The sequence below is a fragment of the Pectinophora gossypiella genome, chromosome 24 (assembly GCF_024362695.1).
Source record: "Pectinophora gossypiella chromosome 24, ilPecGoss1.1, whole genome shotgun sequence".
Classification (NCBI taxonomy): Eukaryota; Metazoa; Arthropoda; class Insecta; order Lepidoptera; family Gelechiidae; genus Pectinophora; species Pectinophora gossypiella.
The window spans coordinates 1,928,302-1,948,329 of NC_065427.1; the positions used below are offsets into that span (position 1 = coordinate 1,928,302).

General features: G+C 36.0%; 1 protein-coding gene across 2 annotated transcripts in view; it reads right to left on the reverse strand.

Annotated features, from left to right (window-relative positions):
- Window positions 1–19,826, reverse strand: part of LOC126377795 (inositol 1,4,5-trisphosphate receptor) — a 119,344-nt gene extending 99,518 nt beyond the window's left edge. For both annotated transcript variants that reach the window (XM_050025632.1, XM_050025631.1), the window contains exon 1: window positions 19,664–19,826. The gene's annotated coding sequence lies outside the window, so the exon portion shown is untranslated. The remainder of the gene's footprint in view (window positions 1–19,663) is intronic.
- Window positions 19,827–20,028: the final 202 nt, after the last annotated feature.

Consider the following 20,028-nt stretch of genomic DNA (forward strand, 5'->3'; position numbering starts at 1 on the left):
CGCAGAAAGGACTGATATATTTATATGTAGTCCGGCCGAATTCCGAAAGGTCACCTTATATGTTACATGCTATGTACCATATAATTAATTGCTCTTACTTTAAGATTTGTATAACAGCCTCCGTGGTCTAGTGGTTAGAGCGTTAGGCTCACGATCTGGAGGTCCGGGTTCGATTCCCGATGGGGACATTGTCGAAATCACTTTGTGAGACTGTCCTTTGTTTGGTAAGGACTTTTCAGGCTTGAATCACCTGATTGTCCGAAAAAGTAAGATGATTCCGTGCTTCGGAGGGCACGTTAAGCCGTTGGTCCCGGCTATTAGCCTTAAAAACACCTCCACCAACCCGCAGTGGAGCAGCGTGGTGGAGTATGCTCCATACCCCCTCCGGTTGATTGAGGGGAGGCCTGTGCCCAACAGTGGGACGTATATAGGGAGTTTATGTTATGTATGTATATTTCTAGTGAACTATTGTATTGGGATAGTCTTGTAAAGATAGTTCTAGAACATTGATAAATAAATAAATAACGCCTGTATCCCCGAAGGGGTAGGCAAAGATAGAGCACTCCTCGCCAGCTTTGTTTAAGTCCAATGTAATAGGAAGCGATCCTATTGCCTTTAACCGAACACAAATCCTGCAAACCACGTGATATCAATTATCTAAGATCCAAATATGAATTCAAACTCATAAAGTCGAATTCAGTGGTTTCGTGTCCATGACACTACGATATATGGCGCGCGTTCTTCGAAATCGACTATGGCGGATTTGCAGGAAAATAATCCGGACTAAATCTCGCATCTCGTTGTATGTACTTAAAAATGTATCTCTCCTCCCGAGAAACTGTGAAAGGCATATTATACCTACTTACAATACAAGAAATAAAAATAAAATTGCTATTCTAAATTCTAGATTCAGTAAATTAAATTCATCTTTTTTGGGGTTATGTATACGTTTTTAAAATAAAATACCAGATAATATTTTAAATTTATCAGAAAATAAATTTAAATTTGAAGCTTACTTTATTTATTATTATTATATTTATTTATTTTTCTACTCCTCTACTTTAATCTGGCATTTAAATAACCAAAAAGTCTAATATAAGTACATACATAATTAAACTCTTTGAAAAAGTGTACGCTCTATGGCCTATAAAAGCATTGTTTACAAAGTGTAACTGTACTATAATGTCGCCAAAAAAGCATTGTTGTTGTTTTTTTTTTTTGACCTGGAAACTGGCACCTTTACTTTGTTTGGTGCCATAGATATACTATAAAAAAAAAGTATACATTTGCCGCCATTTTCCCGCGCGTTGGAAAATAAATTGGAAAATTTTTGTGTTTCGTTTAAAATTACGTCGTCGTAGAAAAAGTATTGTATGCAACGTTGTATAACTAGGTCAAAAAATGCTCGTGGCGTCTCTTATTGCGATGTTCGCCAAGGCTCACATCGCAACTCACGCCACTCGCATTTTTTTACCCTTCTTATACAACTGTTGCATAAAATACTATTAAAAAAGCTTATTATAATAATGACTACCTAAATCATAAAAATATCTGGTATTGAAAGTGTTCCTCTAGTTATTAAATAACTTGTAATGTATACCCGCATTGGTTTTTAAAAGATGTGTTACTGTTGCAGTTTCTTGTCATTTCTTCTCCTCAGCCATAACACCTTGCGAAATGACGTAAATTCAAAAATGTTACATTGACCTTCAACAAGTTTATCCATAATAATTACGTTGAATAAATGATTCTGATTTCTGTTGGTATTCAACCACTTAATTCGGTCGCCGAAATTTTGAAAGGTTTGTCTAAGAGCCTAAAATTGACGTATGTTCAATAAATCTGTCTAGCCCATTAAGGGTTACGGGCGTGAGTGTGTCCACGTAAAAGACCTATCTAGCATGATTGTTTCATGTGCAGAGAAACAAGGCAAGAAACTACAAACAGTAGACTACTCTCTGTAGTATTGTGTAGCGTCGCTCCTAACAATGGGGTAATGAGGTCATAGTACACCACGCTCACTGCGGATAAGCATAAGATAACATACAAATCATGGGTTCTCATCGCGAACATTAGGAAACATTGTTCAAAAAAATTTCAATAGATGACGCTAATAGTACCGATTTGTAATTAAAGTTTCTTTAAAAGCCAATAATCGACAAATAGGCACTAAAATTATGTTTTATAATTTAAAAGTTATACTCCAACCAAAAGTTAATCAAAGATATTGCCATTTAATGGAGATTTTTATATTTTTAAATTTAGTGGTTACTCTAGCGGATTTACGTCGGAACTACGTCGAGTATGGAGCTTGTTGAGGGGTTGAACGTTCTCGTTTTTATTAACGCCATCTATAATTATGTGTAAGAAGCTCGCTTAAAGTTGCGCCATCTATCGTTAATTATTGCAACATCGATCTAGCTTTGCCACAGATAATAAAATATTACGTTTTTAAAAGATTGTGTTTATTTGCAAAATACATTTTATTGAATTAATTAAATGTTTAGTTGTAATTCTCATAAATTATGGGAGATACAATATCAAATTAAAAAAAAAAATATAACCTGTATAAAATAATATCATTTAAAACTAAATTTGAGAACAAAAAAAAAACGCAACTTTCAAATAACGTAGGTAGGTTAGTAACCTACCTATGTTTGAAAATGTTTGTTTTCGTTTGAATTGACAACATTTCAAATTTTTATGCCGTGGTTTTTTTGTGCTATTTCGAAAGTACTTGTTTAAATAGAAGACACGTATTTTTTCTTTTCAAGATTTTTCCACCAGAAGTTACAAAAAATATTTTTTGAAAATTGGATTCTGCCATTGATAGAATGAAGGCTGTATAATGTAATGTACCTTTGCATGCGTATTTAAAACAATAGCTGTTTGACTATGTCTGTGGGGATGTCAAATGTCATTGTCATTCGTGTGTTTGTGATATTTTAGGTTAAATTATTAAATTCCCGTTTCCCCATTACTTAATAAAAAAAAGAATGTGCAACCACGTAAATTAGATCCTCTTATTTCTTGTATTGTTCCCGTCTGCAAAAATACAGTATTGAAAAATCCCAACAAGCACTTTTTTATGTACCGTAATCGGTGAGAGTGCAGTGATGTTCCGCAGTAAATAAATCAAATGTACCGAAATCTGGTAGTATATATATTTGCGAAGATCATTTAAATGTAAGTATATTACTATAAAATCAATTTTAGTGTTTAATTATAGACATCTAACAAGAGCCATGAACTGTATGTAACTAGTATGTTGTTCTGTTAATAAATCATTTTGTTCACAATTATGAATTTGTTTCAGCTAGGGGAAGATTTACTGAATTATAAGGACTGGGTAGAGAATAACAAAGCCAAGGCTTAAACCTGAAATGCCTGTAATGTTAAAGAATATTGGACTGGATCTTAGCAGTGTCATGCCTTCTGGATTAAACTGGGAAGAACCTGTGCCAGCTACACAGGATAAAGGTATTCAGTGTATGCCTCACTACAGTAATAAAACTGTGCAAGTTATGCCAACCATGGTCAGAAGGTCAGTTGGAACAAGGCTTGCAAAAAATGACACACACGAACCTATCCTTACTGAAGAGGAATCATCGGACGGACACAATCCATCTGCACTTGGTAGCACAACTGAATTTTCAGGACAGGAGAGTACTAGTGAACTTGAAGTGCAAAAAACTTTGAAAAATAGTGATTGGCACATTGTTAATACCCGGAATAAAAATAAACTTAAAAAAAATACTAAATCTTTTAAGGGGCAATGACACGTTTTTATAATAAAATTCCCATCGACATTCAAGTTTACATTTGAACACATTTAAGACAGGAATTAAACAGAAACTTTGTAAAAAAAGTTATTATTGTAAGATTCTTTTCCCCGGCTATACAAGTTGAGAAGCTGCAGTAGTTTTAAGCGGTTGGATCATACGTTCATTATGTAAAAAATGATGATACAAAGTGTAGCTATGTTACATACTGAATAAAGATATTTTTGAACTACTTAGATATTTTTTTAATATAAGGTCGACAATGGCTTTACATTTTAAACATTGATAATAATTTATAAGAATAAAATAAATGAAAATCAGATCAGTGTTTTGTGGTAATTGTTTAATTACATTCTTATCTATTTAATTACATTTGATATAATCTCACAATCTCCACATTCTAAAAGTTAATTTTTGATTTATATTTCTTAAGATGTGATTTTTTTGATTTCAAATACAAATGTTTGCAATGGGGAAAAAAAAACAATGTTCTGGCAGACCCTAAGTTTGAATTAAACAAATTATGTATTTCAAATACACTGGGTCTACTATGACAGGTTGAAGAATTTTGGAAAAAAAATATCTTTAATAAAATGTTAGATATTGTAAGGCCTATTTACCTTGCAATATCCAACATTTTGTGAAAGATATTTTTTTCCAAATTTCTTCACCTTCACAAATTAACTTTTCCACATACAGCCACACCTGATGGTGTATTGCACCTTGTTGCCTCATATATTCTCGAAGCAGTTACTCAACCTAGTCTCAATGTATGCCATAACTGGCTATCAGCTTGACCACAAGTTCTTTCTTCAATTTTATCTTTAATTTCTGTGAGCAATTTGCTTTCTGCAAACTCTTTCCACTGTAGAAAATCTTCTTGATTCTTATTTTGATTGTATAGTCCAATAAAAGCTTGAATATGCGGCAATCATCTAATGGTTGTCTTTGCATGTTATTATAGTTAGGCCCAGGCCTATGCCCAGCAGTGGGCATCATACGGCTGATGATGATGATAGTTAGTTAGTAGTAGATGCAAGGAATTGGGTAATAATACTGCGATTGTACCCTTCTTCCCATCTCTTTTGCCAAAATAAACTTGTCCCTAGTAACAGCTTCAGGGAGTTTTGGCTAACTCCAGTAACAATGTACTGACGGCTCATCGGTGCGCTTGATAAGCCACATAATAAAACATATGAAATTTTTGCATCCACTCTCACTAGCTGCACAATCTTCGCACTTCACCACCAATATAGATTCCTCTATCTCATTAATGGATGCGATAACAGTATACATTTTGGAACGTATTCTATGTTCGGGTGTCACCATGCCCTTGATGAAACATGTTGAATTTTCGCGTTTCACCTCCACCGTACCGTACCACGTACGCGTTTCTACATAAGCGTCCCTCGATGAAAACAACACTTTTGCGCCCCTGATTTCGGCAATGTTAAAGGTGTCTTTTTCACGCATGTATGGCAACATAATCTACTCTAGGAATATTTCGGCTGTCCGCCATCGTAAAACCTTCGGAAACCTTCATTGGCGCAGAAAAATAAAAACAGTATAGAAAGAAAGATTAGGTTATGTTGTGTTGTGTCACAAACAAATCTCAAACAAAGCGTCATGTCATATTATGACATTTACTTTTTTTATAGTTTTTAGGTAAAGGTCTGAACTTATTCTGCCTTCCTCTTCTGACCTCGTGGATTTTTCAATATATTTCTATTATTACTGAATTAAAAAATCTGAAAAAATGTGTTTTGTGTAAATCATAGAAATATCTCGAAATGGTTTTCGATTTATGGCACCTTAGTAAAAATGAAATGTTGTCAATTACGAGTCGAACGCGCCTTCTACGTTTTGTGACACAAAATTTGTGTATTGTGGTTTACAAACTAACCCTGGACTGAAATCGGACTTTGATTTGGCTTCATGAAACCTGCTTTCACGTAGCGGCACAGGAACAGTGGTTATAAAAAATGTCTGCACACAATTTGTTCTTATTATAATTGTACAAATTCTTCGGAACAGAAGTCAATGTTCCGTTTTCCGTGGGATGACGTCAACCGCCTAAAAGTATGGCTTGAGAATTGCGGTAAGTAGTTAAGTGTTTACTTTTATTTATTTTTAATATTAAACTGCAAAAAGTTATCAAACAAACAATTTGATAGAATCAATGACAATCAAAACTGGAATAAAATAAAAAGAAATACCTAGTTAACATGGTGGGAAAGTTATTGCCACTCCCCCTACTTGCTAGTATTATTTTGGTACCTAATCGGTTTATCATTTGTCACCATTTATCATTTAGTTTACCATAATTAATGTAATACTTAAACTCAAGCTGAGATCAACAGTTTAGAGTAGTAGAACAGTTTTTTCTGTCTGAAGAACATAATATAATTAGGTATTGTGCTCAATGTCAATTTGGAATTATAAAATTAACTTTTGTACAATTGGGTAATTTAGCATGGCATATAGATATACTAATCAAACTTGAAAATCATAATTAGTGATTTTTAACATATTCTTACTGGGAACTCAGGGCCTCCAGATTCTGAACCAATTGCTATAACTACTAAAGCACTGGAATAGTCAAAAACTTGTAAAGTACCTACTATATACCAATACTGTATGCGATGGATTTATATTTCCAAGTGAACTGTGAAATAAAAGGGACAAAAGTTAAAAAAAGTCAATCAAGTACATAATTATTGCTGAATTTTGGACTGTTTTATTGAACATTTTATAGACCAGGGCGGTTAAAATAGCCACATCGAAGCAATTCATCTAAGAAAGCAATATTGCAGTTTCACATTTGTGCATATAAAAGTAAGTGTGCGATGCAAACAAATGTCAAATAGCAATATTGCTTTCTTAGATGAATTGCTTTGATGTAGCCATTTTGGCCCCCCAGATATCTACTTACACATTTACTTTTAATTTAAGATGAAAATAAATAAAAATAAAACATTAATTGCCTGTACTATCTGTTTTCTTTGTATGTTTCTTGTGTCTGTTTCATTGTGTACAAATAAATAAATAAAATAAATAAATAAATAAATAATAATTTATTTCTTCTTATACAGTCTTAATAGATACCTAAGATAAACTACTATCTACCAAACCTACAGTTTTGTACCAATTTCACACATCGGGACTGTGTACAGAAGCCAGGAACCCAAATGAGGTATACCTAGTATCTTGGTCTCGCTCACACCTGACCACCTTTCAGCAGGTAACAATCTATACATACATTATGTATAGGTAGGTACCTACAAGAACTTAATAAGACATGTCAAAAGTTGCTGTTTTAGTAGATTCTGCCTCTGTGTATTATTGATTAGAACATTAGGCTTATGATCTGGAGGTCCGGGTACTGTTTCTGATATTATCAAAATTACTTTGTGAGATTATTCATCACAAATCAAATATTTTTAATGATCACAAACAGTTAGAACATACAAAAATTTATGCAACATACCTACTACAGTACACATGGGAGGCCTGTTTAAGCAATTTCTTCCAGGGAACCACTACCATGATCCAACCATTAATCTTTGTTTAGTTATGACATTGCGGACTAAGTCACTTAATTGTCCGAAAAAGTAAGAGTAAGCTTTGCTTCAGAAATTATATAGTTGGTCCGGGCTACCACCAAAACGATTACCTCCTGTTATTTGAGGGTAGAGACGATCCAGCAGTGGAACATCTATAGGCTATTTATGTTTTATTGAAAATTATATTCTTTTCTTGTAGGTAATATGAACATTGCCCACTTGCCTGCAGAAAATTTGCGGTCAAGGTATTTATGCATTGACCATTTCAATATCAAGTATGTACGAAATGAGACTGGTCATAGAAAAAGACTCCAGAGAAGTGCAGTTCCAGAACCATATCAGACTCAAGACGTTCAAAATCGCTCAAGCACTTCCTCACCAGGTAAGCACAATTAATTTGTCAAGTTATTACCTACAATTGGGTAGGTAGGTACTTACCTACCACTGAATTAATACAAATACAATCAAATTTTTATTGTAGGTTAGGTACCTACCTATTGCTTGAATATCTACATAATATTGGGTTTTAGTATAGTGATAGTGAGTTATTACCTACATGAATGATACCTACCGACCTTGAGTTTTTTTGAAATGTTAGGTACCTAGCTAATTACAACTTACCTACTACTTAGATGTAGACAAGTTAATGTAGGTACCTACCTACCTAGTTAAATGTTTAAAGTAGGGGATAGGTTGTTTGTATGAAGTGTCCGGGCTGTGATGATAGATAGGTTCGATAGGTGCCTATAGACGTCTCGATTCCGAACCATTTTCAGTAACTAAACTATAATAAAGCCGTATTAACATAAATTGTAGGGTTTAAAATAATTAAAGACGTAAAATATTACTTTATTGTACCTATACCAAGATACCTACCTACTATCTATAATACCTACTTAATACCTTAATGACAAATTGACAGCCTCCGTGGTCTAGTGGTTAGAGCGATAGGCTCAAGATCTGGAGGTCCGGGTTCGATTCCCGATGGGGACATTGTCGAAATCACTTTGTGAGACTGTCCTTTGTTTGGTAAGGACTTTTCAGGCTTGAATGGTGATTCAAGCAATCAGGTGTGATTGTTCGAAAAAGTAAGATGATTCCGTACTTCGGAAGGCACGTTAAGCCGTTGGTCCCGGCTATTAGCCGTAAAAACACCTCCACCAACCCGCAGTGGAGCAACGTGGTGGAATATGCTCCATACCCCCTCCGGTTGATTGAGGGGAGGCCTGTGCCCAGCAGTGGGACGTATATAAGCAGTTTATAATACCTTAATAGGTAAGTATCTACCTAGGTAAGTTAGGTAGCTATAGGTAGAAAAGTAGCTTTTCGCTTTCAACTTTACGCAGACGGCGATTGTCGTAGATGGGTAGGTAATGTAACCTACCATAACGTAACCAGTTGTTTAAGCCTGAAGGGGTAACAAACATACAGGCAGATTTACCTACATACCTAGGTACCTACTACGCATCGCATCGCATCGTACGTACCTATCATTTGCGTTTGCGCGACTCAGCCAGTAGGTAGGTACCTGCCTACCTACTTACCTACAATCGTAATAACACGTGACCTCGCGCAACGCAACAAGCTAGAATGGATCTTATCTTTATAATGACATAAAGTCTATAGTTGCTCGACACACGGAATTGAGACGTAGTTGTTTACAATCTTGTACAAAACAGTGCACCGCGCTTACAGGGCTTATAGGTATATATTATAGCGGTTATTAAACTACCCAAACGCGATGCGTCGAGATCGCGGGCTCGGGCATCAGGATCGGGCAGTGTTATAATAAACAGTTCATTGGTGGGCGACCCACGATTTCGTCATACATTTTATAGGTAGGTAGGTTACATTGGTACACACGATGACCTGACGCATCGTGTGTGGCAGATGAATCGAGTTAATGTAGGTAATAAAGCCTTATCATTCCACTTACATAAGTAGGTAGGTACCTACTATGTTTGTGGCTCTTTCACGCAAAACCTATACCGCAGCGTAGCTACCTAAAATCATATAGGTACGTAAAGTAAGGCCAACCAGACGAGATACAAAAAGGTAAACAAACGGACCATTACTGAGTTACATTGCGATAACCAGGGATTATCATCTCTGTCCTTATCACTCGTACGCTCAGTTATGGCGTCAGTTGGTCAACGACAGCTGTCGTTGTGTTTCGTGGTAGGTACAGGAAAGCAGTCGGTACTGCAGCTGTCAACATTTGGACCGCCATTTTATGAACATGTTCATTTCTGTTTGGATTGCGTTCGAAGTGATACATATTTTTTCGTCCCCGTATTTACCTACTTAGATTTTTGTTCTTATTATTCCGTTTCTGTTACTTTTATTTTTGATTTTTGCTGGTATTATGAGTAGTTGTTGATTTAAACACAGTATTGACAACATGATTGATAATACGATAGATAGTTTTATCATAAACACAGCTGACTCGGACTCTTCCGACGAATCATCTTTGTCTAGTACAGACGACAGCGATTAAAATTCGAACTTTATGATAATTTATTCAAATATAAATGTTTTGAACCTCTGAAACTTTGTTTATATTCTATATCTCGTCTGGTTGCCTTTAACACGTCAGTAATCTAATCATTATTTTTATTTATTTTATTTTAAGTTATATCTGTCATTATAATTAAAATCAATTTATTCAAACAAAAACAAAACAAACACACCCTATAAATAAAACACCTCCTCCAATGCGTCACATCGAGGCAAGGTGCCCAACAGGCTGGCAGCATTACCCCTCTGAATCGCCAGGCTAATTCTCTGACAGAAATAACTACCAGCCCTAGCATCCCCCGAAGCCCCGATAAGACGCATTGAGAGATCTGTCATTATTATTTTTTTATTCTATCTGTCATTATAATAATATTATAAAACAAAGCTCCCACGCCATTCGCTCGTCTGTTTGTTGGCGGCTATCTCAAAAGAAAAAAATAATAATGACAGATATAACTTAAAATAAAGTTAGATGTGTTTACAGGAATTAGCACCAATGTCATGATTTACAAGAAGTGTTACATATTTTTTTCTTTGAGCTTCTATATTTGCAACTTTTTACCACGCACTTCGCATGTTGCCAGTTCGGCGCGTAATCGCGCACCGCGGAGAAATACTGTCACGTCGCTATATTAACAGTAACTTTGCGTCCCACTTTTTGAGCGCTGATGTTCAATCTATGTCCGAAAAAAATCAAGACTAGTGGGAGCTTTCATCGAAAAAGCTGCCTAATGGTTTTGAGATATAACAAAACAATGTATTGTGGTTTTTTATAAGTACCTACCTATGTCTATCTTTTAGGAATCACTTATCATACACATTTTAATATTTATAAAATGGCTACGTTAATACGTTAGTTACCTACCTACTTTAATGAATGTTATAATTGCCCTTTTCTTCCTTTATGTTAGGTATTGTTATCTCCAACAACTTTGCTTTACATTCATCTTTTGGGGCCTTTGGCGACTCAATCATAACCCTGACACTAGGGTTGATGAGGCTGGTATTCCACCCACGATAAGATAAGATTCACGACATTATTTAATACATACTATTTTTCGTTTTAGGTTCATCAGGTACTTTTAAAGTACTGACACCGAAAAAGGTGTACAAAAATAAACGGCTTCGCGACTGCGAACTTGAAGAGCTCGTGGAGCCGCCAGCAGTAGCATACCAGTGCAACACGCCGAAGAGAAGACGGTTGTCAATTACTGAAGACACGCCAAAATGCAAAGTGTTAAAAAAGAAATTAGTATTGTATCTAACAATAACAAAATGTAATACCTTTTGAATTAAAGAAGTAGTTTAATTGAATATTTATTGTATTTTCATTCTAGTCATTAAAAAAAAATCCAACTTCATTAAATTTGTTAATTTTAATAATCAAGTAGGTATCTTAATTATAATATACTAATACTACTTTTATATAAATTGTAATGAACAATTAATTATTTATAGTTACTTTAAATGATATCTATCTATGTAATGGAAAGGGGATAGTAAAATAAAAAAGACACATTTCTATTGTTTAGTTATTTATTCAAAACCATACACAAACTCAGTTGAATCAGAAAAGCTGGATCAGTGTTTTTCCCAGGAAAACCTAGGTAACTATTTGGTACTCAACTAAAACTCATTTAAACAGGCACATTATTGCCAGATTCACATTCGGCTGTTTGCACATCCTTTCCTTTACTACTTGGGCCACATTATCTTTCCACTTATTTTATATTATCTTGACTCAACCAGGGTACTCGCTATATTACGTTACCTACAAATGAAAATATAATAGTTATTAAAAGAGCACATTAATTTTGATCGGCAATGATATTCAGAACAAAACATTTCTACCATCCATTAGGTATTATAGGCATTAGTTTATCTATGTATCACAGATAATATAATAACATAACATAAGCAAGATCTTGCATCCCATTGAGGTAGTCAAAGTAACATTCATCACAAGATGAACTAAGCACACGCACCTCACGAGCTTTCCGTTAGGCTAACGATAGGCTGTATCGCTACCTATAATGGTCAGGCCAAGTGTGCTAGATGTGAACTGTTTAAATTAAATTAATGCAAGTCCGGTACCAGGGTTTGAACCGGGTTCATCGTTTGAGATGCAAACAAGTCTACCATTATGACCTATTTTATATTAGAGTAATAGTGACTATATAATAATAGTAGGTATATTGCAATGTATGACAAAACTTGTGTGCCAAAACTCTGCTCTGTCCGCCCTGAGAAGGAGAGTAAGTGTGAGTTAATACTCTCATATACCAATGAGTAGTAATAGTAGGCTCTATTTTTTACATTTAGACACATGGATGACCTATTACGCATGTAATCCGATGAGTTTGAAATTTATCTACTTTATTGAACATTTAGATATTCGGGCTCAAAGAAATGGGATAATAAGATAATAATTTAAGCATACATACCTGGCATAGTGCGATTCTCATTTATGCAGAACAGAAGTCAGGATTAAGTTTTCACTATAATACCTACAACTCCAAAGAAAATATTTTTCTTTGAAAAGTAGTGTGGCTTTCATGAGGTAGACTTGTATCATATTCATCACTTGGTCATGGTCAGAAAATTGTTGATATGTGGTTCAAATAGCCTTTGCATGTCATTCTTCATAATGGTTATCATCGTCTTTAGAGATCTGAAATAAATTACAGGCTTAAATTCACAACACGCTCACTGCCTAACTAGACTTATTTAACTTTTTTTCAACAAACAGTATATTATGATTTGTACCATAGATAGGTGACAGCTACACAAAAAAGTATCTACTACATACATACTTATACTCACGCCTGTAATCCCGATTAGGCTGGGCAGAGCCACGAGTAAGCAGAGACCAATTTGGAAGCACTTTATACAAAGTCCTCAGGTGCTTAACCGGTGGTCCAATGTAATGTTTCATCATGCTAGAAAAGACTTGTCTTTCATAAAGGTTCTCCTCAGTCGGGTTTACGACACGCCCGGGATGATAAGGGACGATTGCGTTCTAGGTAGGACCTTAGCTATGTTTTTAATTATCTTCCAGTTTTAGTAACTAATTAGATACTTACAGGAGTTGGAGATATATTTTTGCCAATACAAAATGAAGACGTAATCAATAAACCCCACCAAACAAAGACCTTGTATTCTTTGCCCACCAAACATCAGATATAATCGTATGTCAACTAACAACTGTCACCATGACAATGTCACAGATCATTGTCACAGATTATAATACTAACATGTCAACGTTGAGAAAAAAAATCCGTTTGCGCCATCTATTATCTTAATTTTACTCTAACTCTAAGTAAATATATTGTGCTTGCAATAACTTGCACTCAGTAAGCTGAAATTTCACTAGATGTCGCTCGATTCGTTCGATCCCATCAATAAATGACCACTAGATGCCGCTAAAAAAGGGGCGTTTTAGCGGCATCTAGTGGTCATTTATTAGAACTAAAAATAGCCCGAAGAATTGCCCGAGTTAGAACGGCACAGTTTCGTTGTATGACGTGAGGCATCTGTACGTTAGTATTATATGATCTGTGATACAAATACATAACCTCTCACGCCCGTTATCCCTAATGGGGTGAGCAGAGCCACAAGTGACCACTTTTGAAACTAAGATGGATATGACCAACCGTTGAAAGTCTACAGCATAGATAAATTAATATCGCGTGGTTTTCTAGATCTCTGAAAGTGTGTAAAAGTATTTGGTGGCAAGGGTGTACTGGCGCCAAAGGATGTTTTAAGGGTAATAAACAGAGCATAACAGCCTCTGTGGTCTAGTGGTTAGAGCGTTAGGCTCACGATCTGGAGGTCCGGGTTCGATTCCCGATGGGGACATTGTCGAAATCACTTTGTGAGACTGTCCTTTGTTTGGTAAGGACTTTTCAGGCTTGAATCACCTGATTGTCCGAAAAAGTAAGATGATTCCGTGCTTCGGAGGGCACGTTAAGCCGTTGGTCCCGGCTATTAGCCGTAATAATATCTCCACCAACCCGCAGTGGAGCAGCGTGGTGGAGTATGCTCCATACCCCCTCCGGTTGATTGAGTGGAGGCCTGTGCCCAGCAGTGGGACGTGTATAGGCAGTTTATGTTATTATGTAAACAGAGCATAGTACCCCACTAGCCACAAGTTGGTAGTGCGACTAGGGATCGACGATCCACTAGTGTAGAAGGCACGTTGAGCCGTTGGTCCCGGTTACTACTTACTGATGTAAGTAAGCAGTCGTTACATGAGTCATGTCGGGCCTTTGACGGCTCAATAGTAACCCTACCACCAGGGTTGATGAGGTTGGTAATCCACCTCACAACCCACACGAGAGAAGAAGAAGTAGAAACAAAGTATCAATTAATCTTGCAGTTACAATTCGATGGATCGTTCTATTATACAATCAAAAGTAAATTGTTGGAGACACGGGCAATCAAGATTAGTTGATCAATATCTTACTTCATTGGTTTCAATGCTCATAGCGATTGCGAAAATCTGTTGCTTAGCAGTGTTTTTTTTTAAATAAGTAGTATAACAACTTTTAAATAGTACCAACTTATGTAGGTATGATTGTTGAGGAGCTCGGTGGCGCAGCGGTAAACGCGCTCGGTCTGCAATTGTTGAAGTTAAACAACTTTCGCAAAAAAAAGTTTTTATCTCGAGCTCCTCCGTGCTTCGGAAGGCACGTTAAGCCGTTGGTCCCGGCTGCATCAGCAGTCGTTAATAACCATCAATCCGCACTGGGCCCGCGTGATGGTTTAAGGTCCGATCTTCCTATCCATCCATAGGGAAGGCCCGTGCCCCAGCAGTGGGGACGTTAATGGGCTAATGATGATGATACTCTGATGTTCTTGCCTGTTCAAACCAACATCGTTTACCTATTTCCACCTTACTAAATAGATAAATATTGTAAATTAACAAACCGCCCATACAATTGGGTTCTCTCAAAATGTATGCAGTACGTTTGGCTTGTTAACGCTACCCGTAACAATTAATTACTATGGGCTGGCCAGACGAACAGGGACGGAGTCAGGAGTGATAATTTGTTACCTCACTTAGGTGATCATTTCAGTACACAGTACACATGATTGTATCACTAGTGGGCAACCTAAGTTCAGCAGCATATGCCGTCAGAAGGATCCGACAACTCACAGATGTACCCACTGCTACACTTGTCTATTTCAGCTACTTCCACAGCCTAATGTCTTACGATATTTTGCTATGGGGTCGAGCCGCTCATGTAGAAACTATTTTCATCATTCAAAAAAGAGCAGTTCGCGCTATTTAAAAAATGCGTCGTCGGGACTCTCTAAGGGAGCTGTTTAAAGAAATAAATATACTGACGGTTGCAAGTCTATATATTTATGAAAACATGTATGTACGTAAAAATGTATCTCTCCTTCCGAGAAACTGTGAAAGGCATACTTACAATACAAGGAATAAAAATAAAATAGCTATTCAAAATTTTAGATTAAGTAAATTAAATTCATCTTTTTGTGGTTATGTATACGTTTTACAATAAGATACCATATAATATTTTAAATTTGTCAGAAAATAAAAAGTCATGTAATGATTACCTAAATGATAAAAATGTATGGTATTGTGTTCCTCAAGTTAAACGCGGTAAGAACCCGTTATTATGTGTTTTAATTATGATAATAACCGCGTAAACTTAAAACAATGTATACCCTCATTGATTTAACATCTTGCGAAATTAGTAAATTCAAAAATGTTACATTGACCTTCAACAAGTTTATCCATGATAATTACATTGAATAAATGATTCTGATTTCACACCATCTAAATTTATTTTAAACTATACCTGTCATTTTCTTATCCGCCGAAAAGGAAAGGGACGGGTAATCCAAAAAAAAAGCTTTAAGATAAAACCAAATGAAACTTATCAATTCTCCACAAATCTATTCCAGATAAACATATGCTGCATTTTATAAATCGCCAAGATGTTTTTCTTCTCGTACATCAAAGTATGTTTTTCGATCAAACTAACGGTTCGATTTATTCCTGTCGATGATTCAATCATGATAGATGAGTGTCCTTCTTCTTCTATCGTGTGGGTTGTGAGGTGGAGTACCAAGCTCATCAACCGTGGTGTCAGGATTACTACTGAGCAGCCAAAGGCCCCTGACGTGACCCATATAACGACTACTTACTTACATCAGTAAGTAGTAACCGGGACCAACGGCTTAACGTGCCTTCGGACGGCCAGGTGATTTAGCCTGCAATGTCGTCAAACAAAGAACACTGTCACAAAGTGATTTTCGACAGTCCCCATCGGGAATCGCACCCGGACCTCTAGATCGTGAGCCCAATGCTCTAATTTTTTTTTGATGAAGACTTACGGCCGGTTTCATTTTCAAAAATAATTAGTAGACATTAGCAAGACAAGTCTCGATGAGCTCGGCGGCGAGGAGCTCGGTGGCGCAGCGGTTAACGCGCTCGGTCTGCGATTGTTGAAGTTAAGCAACTTTCGCAAAGGCCGGTCATAGGGATGGGTGCCCACAAACAAAAAAAACATCTCTCGAGCTCCTCCGTGCTTCGGAAGGCTCGTTAAACCGATGGTCCCGGCTGCATTAGCAGTCGTTAATAACCACCAATCTGCACTGGGCCCGCGTGGTGGTTTAAGGCCCGATCTCTCTATCCATCCATGGTACGTTACGTACGTTACTGAGCTGGTGATAATGTGAGGCATGTCTCCGCCTAATAGTGGCTAAGTTATTTACCCTTTTACAGTCATAGAAATTAAGTAAATTACGAAAATTCGAAACCCTACATCACGAACACCCACTGGACCACGGAGGTTGTTATTTATTTATATATTTATTTAAAAAATACCGCTTTAGGCCTAAATGCCTCCCTGCCTGATCACACATACGCGCGGTCCAGTTAGAGCAATTACAATGATACATACAGATTGGATAGAATTGGTCCAGTTACCACTGTTATGTCATGTTTGGCCACAAATTTTACACCTACCCAAGTATAACGATGTGTCTATTAATGACCAGCAAATTATGATGGGAAACCAAATATGGTACTGTTTTGCCAGGTTTGTTTTGTTAAGTTTTATGTTAGGGTTGGTTTATACTTAAACATTCCCTCTATTGTCTATGTCCTATTGTGATATGTCCCCACCGGGATTCGAACCCGGGGCCTCCGGATCGAACACTCAACCGCTGGACCACGGATGCCGTTATAGAAATTGCTGTATGAGCAATAAGGCCGCCTGTTGTGCTATTCTGTATATGTTGTCCTTATCTCTGTATTTTGTATCTATTTTGTTACATAAAGTATTTTACCTATCTAGGCAGAGGTACATCCATCGCAAGATGAACTAAGTACCCACACCTCACTGAGCTTTCTGTTAGACGAACGTGATAGGCCAGACTTATCGCCGTCTATAATAGTCAAACCAACTGTCTGCACTCATCATACTAACCAGCATGTTGGAACGCACGCAATCCCTATGTCGGTTTTTACGATATACCCTCGAACATAAGCAGCTGAACGCATTTTTAAATCGCTCCCGTTCTAGCAAAGAACATCGCTTGTATAACTAAGTATATTATCTATAGCATGATAAAAACCTCAATTATGTTAATTTATTACTATTCTCGCTAAACATGTAAATACCACATCTAAATCTGTCTGTAGATTATTTATTGCTCAACTTGGCTAATTATCATTGATATTCAATTGAGCCTTCGAGACAACTACTATTTATAAATTCCTACAATGTATTGTGTAATGTTGTTGTGTAAATAGTTTATTTATTTCTATAATAAATTGCCTATTAACTAATAAACTACCTATATTACGTCTGTTATATTTTCATACCTATACTGATAAAGATGAAAATTAGCAATATGGCATGAACCATTGTGGTAGGATCACCTACCAGCCTGCTACCACCATATGGTTCATCGTATCAAAAGGCTGCATGTGGTTTACTGATTTCTTGTTGGTCTGTCCACCCTATTAAACATTACGGGCGTGAGTAGCAATGTGTGAGTTTTGTTAACAAATCTTGTAATATACTAGTTAGTTCCAATAGTGTAAAGTTTAAATTATATTGCGTACAATTTTTATCCAGATACCTCAATTTATTTCAATTAATTTAATCACATCAGAATGTGATTTTCCAAAAAGGTGCTTACCAATGATGTGGAAAATAGTCATGAAACAGAAGATTTATGTAAAAAATTGCATAATTACTGCTAGTATTCAAGGCAATCACTATGAATAAAAATAAATATTTATAGGTATATTGTTTTGGGCTCATATCTGTCATTTTCTTATCTGCTGAAAAAGAAAGGGACGGGTAATCGACAGGCATAAAATTTATGGAATAGGCAGTAATTTTTGGCAGAAATTTAAAACAACCCTCGAAAAAATGTACTTCTGCCAATAACCCAACAGAATTAAGTCGATAGCACACGTCAAACAGGTTGCATACCAGCGAGATACCCATTTGATTTGCCCGGGTTATTCATTCATTCAATAATTCATTTAAAAATTAGCAGCCATCTATCATCCGTTCCTATACTTTTTGGTGGATCGGAAAATTACAGGTATACCTTAAAGTAAAACTTGAATAGTAGATGGTGTCTACAGGAATTAGCACCATTATAGAAGTGAATAGGCCTTTTACATCTTTTCTACATGATTTATACTGTGTCTAGGAGGCATTTTTTTTCTGTTCATAGGGTATTTGTATATTTAAATAAAAACTGCAAGACAAGGGGACTCTTTTGAAAATACGAGATATAACGAAAGTTGCAGATGTGACGAAAACATTAAGGAGACTCAATTGACGTTGGACAGAACACATGATGTCTAAAATAAAAAAGTGAAAGGAATGATACCCCTGAGATGGCAAAAGGCGAAGAGGGAGACCGAATAAAAGGTGGGTAGATGATCTACCATAAGGTTGAACGTCAACGGCGACAGACAGGAGTGGCGAAATAAGGAGGAGGCGTATGTCCTAGGACTACCCGACATATAATTAATTATAAAAAAATAAGTGCATATGTAAAACTGTGGGTGAATAAAGGCTATTTTTATTTTACTTTTATTTAATATATAAGCCAATGCAAGTGTGGCAAGGTCTAAAATAAACAATGTTTAAACTTTATTAAACTATTCTCAATTAAATACAAAAAAGGTTGTATGAACTTAGTAATAGCAAAACCATATGTTTTTACTTCTACCTACATTAAAAGACAAAAAAAAACTAAATATTTCTAAGTTATATCTAGGAGTTTCTTAAAGTTTGGGTTATGTCAACCATTTCAGTACTTCTGTTATAACAAGTACAAACAGAAGATAGCTTTGAGACTATTAGATAAACTACTTATTGTACTAATTCATTTATAATTAAGATAAGCAAGGTAGAAGTATAAAACCAAAGTACATGAAGAAATGTATCTTCCAACCAAACTTTTAAACATAATTATACTAATAAGATTCCAACAAGTGAATATTTTAAATGTCCCAACCGGTCCGCGGTACTAAATAAATAACTAAAACACACGAACAATCTCAATGTCACAGAATTATGGTCAAAAACAAGAAAAGATTACCTACCAACAAGGATTTTAGTTTCTAATTGGTTTTTTATAGGATATATAAAGAGGTACACAGCATTTATATCAAGCCTCAGCAGCACAAAATGACACAAATTGTTTAACAAAGTCCTATAAAAACATGCAAATGCATTAAAATATACTTTTTAGGAGCACCGTCTGACATGACCAAATAGATAAATATTTACTTACCCTTATCTTACACCGCCGCCGCACAATAGATGTTATCACATAATCACTATAGTGTCCGAATTAACAACAGTTATAAGATTTGTTGTAATATTTCCAGAAAAAACATGTAAACTTTGATTTGCAGTGACACGATAACACGAAACACGTTCACCTCGCTCGAAGGCGCGCCACTACGCGGTGTTGCCATATGAATGGTCAAACTTACAAATTAGCCAAAAACATTTTTGATAAATCACAATAAACATTTATTACGCTACAATTTTACAAACATTATTCTGTATATTACTTTATAATTAATTAAAGTTACTATTCACTTTTGAGTCTTACTAATACGTGAGTGCCTTGACTTTGATTTAATTGTTATG